Raw genomic sequence first — 12,596 nt, 5'->3', positions numbered from 1 at the left:
ATACATACATAATCTTGCAAAGACACGCACAAAACAACAACACAAACAAACACAAACACAACAAGGAAGTCCATTTGAATACATAACGCATTTATGAACCGTAAATCTTGCGAAAATAATCACGAAACTTAGCAATATAGGGCACGATCAGATTATTGAAATGTACAGACTGAAAATATTTTGTGTGAAGAAGGGGGGAGTTCAGAAAAGACCCGAGGGAGGTTGGTAGATGACACTTCCGTTCAGAATTGCTAAAGGGGTTTAGGATGAGTGTAAATTCCCCTTGTTTGCTAAGATAGTTTTTACAGTTGCTTCCTCTAATATCCCTGTGTGAAGATTCAATGTCTAGTTATTATATTTTTAGAATATGTCGTATTTGTGTTACTCAAATGTGCGTCCGCACAGAGCAACAGACAGGCAGATAGACATGCGCACACACACACACACAATAATATGTGTGTGTGTGTGTGTGTGTGTGTGGCGCGCGCGCCTGTCTGTCTACCTGTCTGTCGCTCTGTGCGGGACGCACATTTAAGTAACACAAATACGGCATATGCTAAATAGTGAGTCTGACGATGACAAAACACGAAAGTACTTAATAAAATCAGGTTTTTCATTTTCCATCATTAGCTATAGATACATTTACGGCCTTTACTTGGCAAATGTAGTGCCATCTACTTATTTATGTATATGTGTGTGTATACATATGTATATATATATATATATATATATATATATATATATATATATATATATATATATATATATATATATTCGCATGTCTTAATGATACGCCATCCCATATATATATATATATATATATAGATATATATATATATATATATATATATATATGTATATATAATTATATATATATAATATATATATATAGTATATATATATATATATATATATATATATATATATATATAGTATATATATATATATATACGGATGGTGTATCATAAGACAATGCGAATATATATATATATATATATATAGATATATATATATATACACAAATACATAAATAAGTAGATGGCACTACATTTGCCAAGTAAAGGCCGTAAATGTATCTATAGCTAATGATGGAAAATGAAAAACCTGATTTTATTAAGTACTTTCGTGTTTTGTCATCGTCAGACTCACTATAAAGTAAAAACAAAAAAGAACTTATAATTTGCATTTATATTGAACATGTTTCGCAATACCCCTGTTTCTTTATTTTGTCAGATTGATCGGATTCAAGAAGAGGTTAATAGATGGTCGATATGAAGCACATTATCGCTAAAATTTCAATTCCTACCTTTTGTACAAGTAATTAACATTATTTTCATTATTATATTCCTTTTGGAACCGTTATTTTACATGGATCAGTTCGTGACCCTTAGCCCAGGGGATTGGGTAACTACAGTTAAACCAATGTATGGCCCGAGTATTAATTGTATACCCTTTGGTGACTGCATTTGTATCCCGCTTTGTTCTTATTCCATGCCTTAAGATGTGTGTCCTGATTAATGTATAAAATTCTAACATGGAATACTGGAAGTTATATTGTTAACGTTCATTGTTAACTTAATTATCAAGATTGCACTATATCCAGTTTTTGCAATAACACAATATCTAACTAAATAACATTCATGAAAAGGCAGGCAGCGTATGTTGTTTATTGTGTCCTTTGTCTCTGAGTGGCCGTCAAAAAAGACTTCCTTCTATTTCGTAAACTCTTCTGTGATCTCAGGGCTAACTAATCTTAAAGCTCTTAGATACGTAAAGGAAGATACAGATGATGTTTATGTTATATGTCCTGAAAAGAAATAACATGGTAAATTGTTGGTAGGGTTTCTTAATACAAAGAATTTTAATTTGTTGAGTTGTATCACAAAACACCTAGGAAGGAGATACTGATAGATTCGTATCTATCTGGGGTAAATTATATGGACAGCACCGATGAATTAATAATAGCAAGGCAATTCTCTAGGTCAAAATATATCTCTAGAATTCCAAGGTTATCGTCCACTTGATGATACCAGACTGTCTGAGAAAACCAAACTGAACGGGTCAACTTTAATAAAAAAAAAAAAAAAAAAAAAAAAAAAAAAAAAAAAAACACGTATATGTGGATCAGTGTTTGATAAGGCTGTGAATAATCTGTTGCCCTCAGTTTTGTTCAACATATACGAGGAATTTTTTTGGGCAATTCCCTGCAAACTCTAAAGGTATTATTGGACCGTAAATCAGAAATTTTCTTTCAATTATTCATACATTTCCTATTTCCTAAGATGTGCCCATTCAAAGGTTTCCCTCTAAGGGTAATTGCTTGATTCATTAATAAGAGGTACGCACATATACATACATACATACATGTATGCTTATAGATATGTGTGCGTATTTATGTATGTGGATGTACAAAAAGAATACCAAGCGTTACCCAAAATGAAAATTACGGGTTATTGAGCAGAAGTGTTCTTGAAAGACGTAGCTATATCGTTACTAGTTGGCACATGAACTTTTAGGATGGGTGGACTCGAATGCTTCCTTGAGAATTAGCAGGGATTATTTGTCAGTTATTTCTATAACTGTGCCTTTGGCATATTTACATTAGATGTTGACGATGAATATTTCAAAATGAAGTCTCCTTCCTGATGCAAACTATGCCGCAGTTCGTAAAAGGCACCACCAAATGAAGGCAATAGGTATTTCTTCAGTCATTGAAAAGCCGATTCAGATGGGAGGTAAATTCCCAAGATGTATGCTAGTATTGCACCAGCCTCCGTTTTTTCCATGCCCCTAGGTTAGGTTAGGTTAGTTCAGATCAAAGTTGGATTTCCCGGTAATTTGGGTGTGGGGAACCCAATGAGATAATTTTCAAGAAGATTCTATGATTATTTTTTTAAGATAAGGCAGCCCGTTTTCTTCAGGGAAATTCCCAGTACTCGGTTACAGTTCGTGAATATGCACCAGGGAGTCACCACGTCCAATGAGAGCTATATAATAGTGAAAAAGCAGAGGCCTGAGAACTCTAATCAAGTCTTCAGGGGTGTGTTGCATGCCCTTACCAACACAACTTGGATATGTTTTATCTCCCAAACCATACAGCAAAAATTGCTATATAAATAGGCACCATTATTATTAGCATTATTATTATTATTGGATGAAGACCCTCTTTTAAACAAAATCTGTTGAATAACATGGAAGAATTAAGCGAATTAATCTTATATATTATCTTTTCTATTTTTCTTATTACTCGCTTTTCTGGCTCAGCGATACTTCTTAAAAATTGGCGATTATTCATATTGGGAGAAATCTGAATAATTCTATAAGTGGTATCTTATGTAGAACAGGATTTTTATTAGTCAATACTGGTATAATCAGTATACTGGTGTATGGAAAGGCGTTCCTCAGGTCCAGGTCAATCAGGGGTCGTCGTCGGTGTTGGTATCATTCCACAAGCGAGGTCAATATCAGGCTGTGGTCGTCTCTGGTATTTATCTGGTATTAATGCTGGTATAGCTCTGGCTTATCACAGCGTTTTGACCTTCTTGTCGGTCATCTTCTTGGCTGGTCAGCAATAGAAGTGAGAGGGTGCCTACATGCCGGTATTTATAGCGGCTCGAATCCTAGAGCTGGTTTCACATTGGTCAAGCTGGTTTGGGGCGAAATCAGGGATCTTGATGATCACAGAGGTTCAGCCGTGTGAGCGCTCGAGTAGTGTGTCCGGGAATGAATATCTGGAGTCCTGAGCAAGAGCCCGTGCTGGCATAAGGCCAGCTTAATCTCCAACAACAACAACTGCCTGCAGCAGGAGTCCTATCATATTCCTGGTGCTCCTGAATATCTGGCATTGTCGGGTGGATGTTCACTGCTGATCTGCGGGTGGCGGTAGGGAGGAGAAACGTTTCTTTGGTAATATTCAAGTTAGGCTTCTCCTTTCCTATATGCAGGGCTTCCAGGAGGCGCAAACGTCAGGGATCAGTAGTTTGGTCAATACTCTCGATAGTAGATATAATATCACTCCTTTTTATTCTTGTGTTATGAGGAGTCCTGGCGTGATTATAAATGGCTCCTTCTTGGGCAAGAAGGTCGAAACATCGCGATAAGCCAGAGCTACACAAGCATTAATGCCAGGTGAATACCAGAGACGACCGCGGCCTATCATTGACCTCGCTTATGGAATGATACCAACATGGACGACGACCCCTGCTTGACCTGGACCTAAGGAATGCCTTTCCATACACCAGTACACTGATTACATCAGAATTGACTAATAAAAATCCTGTTCTAAATAAAATACCACTTTCAGCATTATTCACATTTCTCCCAATATGAATATTGACCAGTTATTAGGAAGTATCACTGAGCCAGACAAACGAGTAATAAGAAAAAGAGAAAAGATAATATATAAGATTAATTTGCTGAATTCTGCCATTTTATTCAACAGAATTTGTTTAAAAGAGGGTCTTCCTCCATTCTTCAGGCTAAATGACCCTACTACCCAGCTAGAACCAGCCGCCAGGAGCTTCAGGAGGACCCTGCTGCAATGACAGTTGTCTGCCAAGGGACAAGAGACGGTCACACTCTGAATAGAAAGACCACCAACGTCGCACGAACCCTGTAGCAGACTCCCCCTCGTGCCTCGGAAGAAAATGGCACTGTAGACAACCTCCAAGGACGTGGGCAATGCAACGACATCGCCGATTGTCTTCGTCGCTTGGGAGAGAAAGATGGTGAAAAGAACAGGACAGCAACTGAGAAGCTCGTTGCCCACAATGGGGGGCAAGATACACCTCCCACAAGGGCGTGAAGAGTACATCAACCTTACCAACCATGTCCCTACACCAGAAGAAGACAAGATCCTACGGATTGGCCTTAACTGCCGCTTCATCACGTAGCCGATGCTAATGGAAGAACGACTGGAAATCGAATATCTCCTCAGTGGTATCCAGAAGCAAGAAGTTCTTGGCAACCTACAGATGACTGATGCCCTTCAATAACTCCTGCTTGCCGAGGCCCTCACAGATTGTGGAGACTACCACATTGGTATCATCACCCATGGCCTGAGGGAAGCAGCCAAGCAGCTAAGGAAATGAGAGGACGTCACTTTGTGTAGGGTGGACAAGACTGCTGCCTTCGTACTTATCCAGACCGAAGAATATCATGAGAAAATAGAAGAAATCCTGGCAGACACTGCAAAATTCCGCAGATCACCATCTACCACCTATCATGGGCGACTATAACCTGGGGTACATCTACGGGAACATTAAGACCCATAAGCAAGGGAACCCCCTTCGCCCAATTATTAGCCAGATCCCTGCTCCAATGTACCTGTTGGCCAAAAAGCTCAACACCAATCTGACCCCATACGTTCCGGATACATACAGCTTGAAGTTGTCGGCCGAGTTCCTGGAAGCCCTATGAGTAACGCCTGCTGGAGGATGTGTTGCTTCGATATATGTGGAGTCCTTATTTACCAACGTCCCCATCGATGAGACTATTCAAATGATCTCGGACAAGGTATATAGGGACCCTGATACACCACCCTTAAACATCCCTGAACTCCCCTTTGTGCTCTGCTAGAAATCTGCACTAAAAAGGCCCCCTTCTCTGACCACCGCGTGTACACCCAGATTGACGGGGTGGTGATGGGTTCTTCCCTATTGAGTCCTCTTCACCAATTTTTACATGGGCACTGTCAAAGAGAGGGTCCTCCGGAATTCCAGCAAACCAAGGATGTATGCACGCTACATTGATGACACCTTTGTCAGCGCCGACTCCCAGGAAGAGATAGAGCAGCTGCAATGTGCATTCCATGATCACCGCTGCCTTTCCTTTATAATAGAACACTGCCAAGACCGCCACCTCCCCTTCCTTGACGTCTTTATCAAGCAGCAAGACACCTGATTCCACACGAACGTGTACATGAAGCCAACGAACCAGGGCATGTGCACGAACAGAGAGAGCGAGTGCCCTGAGAATTATAAGCGCTCCACCACCAGCGCCTTCGTCAGGAGGGCCCTATCGCACTGTTCTTCCTAGTGCAACATGCACAGTGAATTAAAACACAGGGCCCAGGTCCTCGTCGACAACGGACACATTAATCGCACCCTCAATGCTGTGATACTAAAGAACGTCAAAGATTGGTACCTCTATGAACCCCGCCCCGGCATCCAAGAGCCCATCAAGATGGACAACCAAGCCCTCAAGACCATCATCGAGGGAAACGTCACCACCATCAATCAGGGTAAGAACATTAATTTAATAATATATTATAAAACAAAGAAGACAAGCAGCCTGGTGATGTGGAACAACCCAGCAGCCTCCCTGCAGGATCCCTTGAAGTAGACGAATGTTGTCTACTGATACACATGCCCTGTCTGAGGATGCCACAGCAAATACATTGGCATGAACCCCATGCGATTCTCCAAGAGAATCTCCTGCCATGCCCAAGAAGGACCCATTTATGATCATGCCAGGAATATTACCCAAGAAATGATTCTCCTCCATACCACTTACCAAAGATCAGCAGTGAACGACCACCAGCAGGATGATAGGACTCCTGCTACAGGCAGGACTCCAGACATTCATTCTCAGACACACTAATCGAGCACTCGCACTGCTGAACCCCTGCGACCATCAACGTGAGATCCCTGACTTCGCCCTAGACCGACTCGACCAATGAGAAACCAGCTCTAGGATTCGAGCTGCTATAAATACCGGCATGCATACACCAACTCCTCACTTCTACTGCTGACCAGCCAAGAAGATGACCAACAAGAAGGTCGAAACGTCGCTATAAGCCAGAGCTACACCAGTATTAATACCAGCTGAATACCAGAAACGACCCCTGCCTAACATTGACCTCGCTTATGGAATGATACCAACACCGACGACGACCCCTGCTTGACCTAGACCTGAGGAACGCCTTTCCATACATTAGTATATTGATTATACCAGTATTGACTAATAAAATCCTGTTCTAAATGAAATACTACTTTCAGCATTATTCACATTCCTCCCATTATGAATATTGGCCAATTATTAAGAAGTGCCACTGAGCCAGAAAAGCGAGTAATAAGAAATATAGAGAAGATATTATATAATATTAATTCGCTGAATTCTGCCATTTTACTCAACAGTATTATAATTTTTAATAATATTATTATTCGTTGAAAAGAATGGTCTTTGTATGCCCTTGAGCTTATGTTTCGTCTCCTCACGTGGCGCATAAGTTTCTTTTTAGCCAGTAAATTATAAATCAGCTATCCAAAAGTTCCTTTATTATTCTGGAGCTTAGGTAGTCTCAATAGTCGCCCTCCCCCATCTTTGTAAACCCGTTTTCGGGTATAAGTATTCCATGCATGTACCCCTGGTGCCATTCAGCTCCATTCAGTGGTAGCAAGGACCATCAATGTGGCAGAATAGTAAATGAACTTCAGATAGCTGCTTTATAATTTACCTGCTGAGAAAGTGAAATATAAGCTCAACGGCATACAGTATCATTCTATTCTAAGAAGCTTGCCTCAAATAGGGTACTCTTCCAAGATATAATAATAATAATAAAAAATTATTTATTATTATTATTATTATTATTATTATTATTATTATTATTATTATTATTAGTATTATTATATTTGACTGGGTGGTTTCGATATTGGGGGGTTCCAGGTTGCTCCTGCCTCCTCAGGAGTCCGTCACTTTTCTCACCATCTGTGTTGTTTCTAATAGCACACTCTTTTAAATGAGTTTTGGAGCTACTTCAGCATCTAAGTTTTTTCGGGTTCCTTTTCAGTAATCTTGCAATCTTGCCTGGTGTTCCTATGATTATAGGTACAATTTTCAGCGGCATATCCCATATCCTTCTTATTTCTATTTTCAGGTCCTGATACTCATCAATCTTTTCTCTCTCTTTCTCTTCTTCTCAGGTGTCCCATGGTATTGCGGCATCAATGAGCGATACTTTCTTCTTGATTTTGTCAATCAGCGTCAAGCCTGGTCTATTGGAACTTATCGCCCTATCTGTTCTGATACCATAATCCCAGAAAATCTTTGCTTTATCGTTGATGTTCGTACCACTTATTACTGTAAGGTAGCTGGTGTTTCTTGCACAGGCTCCAGTGGAGGGCTTTTGCTACTGAATTATGCCTCTTTTTGTACTCGTTCTGTGCAAGTGTAGGACATTCGCTTGCTATGTGGTTTATGGTCTCGTTTTTAGTATTGCACCTACGTCATAAGGGAGAGATGTTATTTCCGTCTGTTGTTCTTTGGACATATCTTGTTATTATTGATATTATTATTATTATTATTATTATTATTATTATTATTATTATTATTATTATTATAGGCAGGCTGATATACTTTAATAACAAAAAAAAACGGTAAATGATTATTTCTTAGAAATACTCTGCAATTTTCAGACCAACTACCTTGAAATAACCAATGAAAAATGTCCCTAAGAATGAAATGAGAGTGCCACTAGAAGGAAATGTGTGTTCAAGTGAGATAAGCTTGAAGCTCGTTTTTAGGCTTTAGGAGTTTATCAAAACAGAGAGAGAGAGAGAGAGAGAGAGAGAGAGAGAGAGAGAGAGAGAGAGAGAGAGAATTTTACTCTTATCAGGGAAATATAAACTAGTCTGCAAATACATGAATAGTCTCGAGGATTCTGCAAATTTATGTGTATCTCCTTTCAGTGTTTTTTATGACGTGATCTTTCTCATAAGGAATTAAATGGCGAACAATTAGAAAGCTTATCATGAGTCAAACTCTTCTGATTCAGCCATAAGTTTTAATGAAACATTCTAAGGAAACGGTCTCCCCTTTAATTATTATTATTTTTTTGTGGGGGTGAGGGGGGCGGCAATCAGTCTTCCAATTCGACTGGGCAGTATTCATAATGTGGGGTTCCGGGTTGCATCCTGCCTCCTTTGGAGTCCATCACTTTTCTTACTATGTGCGCTGTTTCTAGCACAATCTTCTGCATGAGTCCTGGAGCTACTTCAGCCTCTAGTTTTTCCAGATTCCTCTTCAGAGATCTTCGTATCGTGCCTGGTGTTCCTATGATTATGGGTACAATTTCCACTGGCATATCCCATATCCTTCTTATTTCTATTTTCAGGTCTTGATACTTATCCATTTTTGTCATTTCTTTCTCTTCAACTCTGGTGTCCCATGGTATTGCGACATCAATGAGTGATACTTTCTTCTTGATTTTCTCAATCGACGTCACGTCTCATCTATTTACACGTATCACCCTATCTGTTCTGATACCATAGTCCCAGAGGATCTTTGCCTGCTCGTTTTCTATCACTCCTTCAGGCTGGTGCTCATACCACTTATTAACTGCAAGGTAGCTGGTGTTTCTTGCACAGGCTCCAGTTGAGGGCTTTTGCCACTGAATCATGCCTCGTTTTGTACTGGCTCTGTGCAAGTGTCGGGCATTCGCTTGCTATGTGGTTTATGTTCTGCATATGGGAGAGATATTATTTCCATGTATCGTTCTTTGAACATATCTGGTTCTTAGGGCTTGATCTTGTGCCGCTGTTATAATTCCTTCAGTTTCCTTCTTGAGTTCTCCCCTCTGTAGCCATTACCATGTTTCATAGCTGGTTAGTTCTTTTGCCTGTCTCATGTCTTGTCCGTGCTTTGGTTTGTTGTGCCATTCCTCTGGCAGATCTGGGCGAAACATCAGAGAGAGAGAGAGAGAGAGAGAGAGAGAGAGAGAGAGAGAGAGAACTTGTAGTAGTAATAGCAGTAATAAAGATAATTCAATATGACTACACCGGATTTGACAATCCCCTTTGGCACGTTGCATGCCAGTTTCAGCAACATTGAGAAATCCTTAATAATGAAAATAGAGAAGACTCTATACAAAATTAATGGAGCTGATGCAGTAATCCTTTTCAACAAGACTTTTTTAAAAGAGGGTCTACTCCCAAGATATTATTATTATTATCATTATTATTATTGAATACTATAGCTGTTTCAACGGCATTTAATTTATATAGAATCATCTCAATTCTTCTTACTATCTTTTTCTCGTCAGCATGTAGCTGGTGTAATAGGTTTCTTAAGGACATATAAAGATTTCAGTTGTCTTAGGTTTATTCCTCTAACGTGTCGACAGCGCACAGGCAGTTATCTATGAGAGTATACAGTAAAGTGAATTAAGATACGTTTTACAAGTATTTATAGCAGGCAAGGCCGTATACAATCGGTGGGCCGGTCGGTAAGCAGGGATTTTAATTGGTCGTTGGGTGGTGACGAAATCTTTCCCTGAGGCGTTCAGATCTTCTTGGTTTAGTTTGGGTTATTAGCGTGGGTTGGATGTTGGTTGGGGTTCCTACCTCCTGGGTGGTAGGTATTGCAGGCCGTCCAGGTGACATGTCGTTCGTTCGTTCTCTCCCGCTTTCTCTCTGTTTCTTCCTCTCTTTCTCTCCTCGCAAGTTCCTCTCTCTCTCTCTCTCTCTCTCTCTCTCTCTCTCTCTCTATCCTTCTAACTCTCTCTCTTTCTCTCTCTGCTTATTCCTCTCTCTCTTTTTCTCTCTCTCTCTCTCTCTCTTTCTCTCTCTCTCTCAGTCTGTCCCCCCTCAGTCTCTCCTCTCTCTCTCGTGGCGATGTATGGAGTCGGTTGATTTCTTGTGTTAATTCTCCTTATGATGGTAGGAAGAAATTCTGTCTCTTTTACCGTGTTGATAGTCGGTCAATAATTTCTATGTTCGCGCTAGTTCTGAAGAAAGAAGAACAGGTGTAATGTTTTGCTGCTCTTAGGTAATGAAGCTCTGAATGCCGACATCAGGTCGGTGTTTACAGTGAGGATATCCTTGAATAGGGAATGTGTATTGACCTAATTTATTCTGCTTTCTTGGTTGTTTTAAAAGGAGGAGAATTTTGTTTACCCATGGTTTAAGTAAAATACACAATTTGAAATTGCTGTTCTACTGGCAAATAACATGTACCTGTGAATACACATATTTATACATATGCAAAGTGAGCGGACATGATTAAAACACACACCACACACACACACACACACACACATATATATATATATATATATATATATATTATAATATATATATATATATATATATATATATATATGTGTGTGTGTGTAATATATATATATATATATATATATTATATATATATATATATATATATATATATATATATATATATATAGATATATATATATATATATATATATATATGTGTGTGGTGTGTGTGTGTGTGTGTATGTTATGGATGTATGTATGTATGCATGTATAAACTTCGCTAAAATCCAATTAACACATGACAATTGAGCTCCCCCTGCCTTTCCGTTCACAAATTTTGGCAACAAAAGGCTTTTCTTTACCATTTTCTTCTCAAAGGCTCAAAGTAACTGTGATCCAATTTAGAAGGTGAATTTTATATCCAAGCTTCCATCTTTTCTGAGGGGATGGTTCATCTGAAAATATTTTTCAAAGGGAAAGATTTTTTTTGTTTTCGGAAAATTATTTTAGACCATCTTTATTTCTTTGTGGCTCAGAGCTTCTTTTCACTAAGATTTGAATGTATACTGGTGAAACTAAGTAAAATTTCTTTACTAAATCATCCATTAATTAATGTTTGTCAGAGACTTTTTATGTACTTCAGTTCGCATGTTTTCTTGGAAACAAATTGGATCTTCTAATGTCAAATTTAAGCCTGAAATGTTAAATCATAATCTCATAAATGTTACCATAAACCTTTGGCAAAGAGATGGGAATATGAATCAGAAAGATTTAGACACAAACTACGTACGTTCATGTTACGTAAAATTTCACTGATTAAAGTAAGCCGAAGTACTTAGGGAGTAATACAGGCTGTTTTTGCCTTTAAATGTCAAAAGCCTTCTGTCATCTGCTCTCTCTAGCATATATTTTTATATGCAACATCTGCTCCACACGGCCACACCCCTTGCCCGTGTCTCGCTCGATCATTAAAGAAATTCATGATACAACATTTATGACCTGAAAATATGTTGAACATCATTCTCACTTCTGAAACACTGTAAATATTTTATGGTCCTTGACAGATATACATATTCAGGATCTGTGTAACAGTTTTCACACAAATATAAATACATAGAAAATCATTAGTGATTCTGATGAGAATGAAGCTCATTTTATCTTTATGAGGATCAAAACTCCTCCTTTTTATATATATTTTTATATTCCCTTTTCTTTCACGGGAATTTAGTGATGGGTTTTGTGGATGCAAAGCTGTCCATCAGACCATTTTACTGACTAGAACACTGAGTGTGTACATTATATTATTCGATATTTCCACGTGTAATTTAACAGATTTCAACCAAATTCGTAACATTAAAAACTCCTGATGAAAAGCAAGGTTTTTCATGTCATTATCATCCTTGAGAACATCATCAAACCAAAGGACATATTTTCTAATTAAACAATAATGAGACATTCATTTTAAACTGAATAAATATACTCAACAATCTTTGCCACAATGTTTACCCAAGAAATGAGTTAACCACTCACCTCATTATGAATCACTGATGATTCAAAAACAAGTGGAAAATTCTCCGAAATTTCTTTGGCGCAATCGAGTTTTCT

The sequence above is a fragment of the Macrobrachium nipponense genome, chromosome 1, assembly GCF_015104395.2.
Source record: "Macrobrachium nipponense isolate FS-2020 chromosome 1, ASM1510439v2, whole genome shotgun sequence".
Lineage (NCBI taxonomy): Eukaryota > Metazoa > Arthropoda > Malacostraca > Decapoda > Palaemonidae > Macrobrachium > Macrobrachium nipponense.
Note: the sequence above shows the minus strand (reverse complement) of the source record.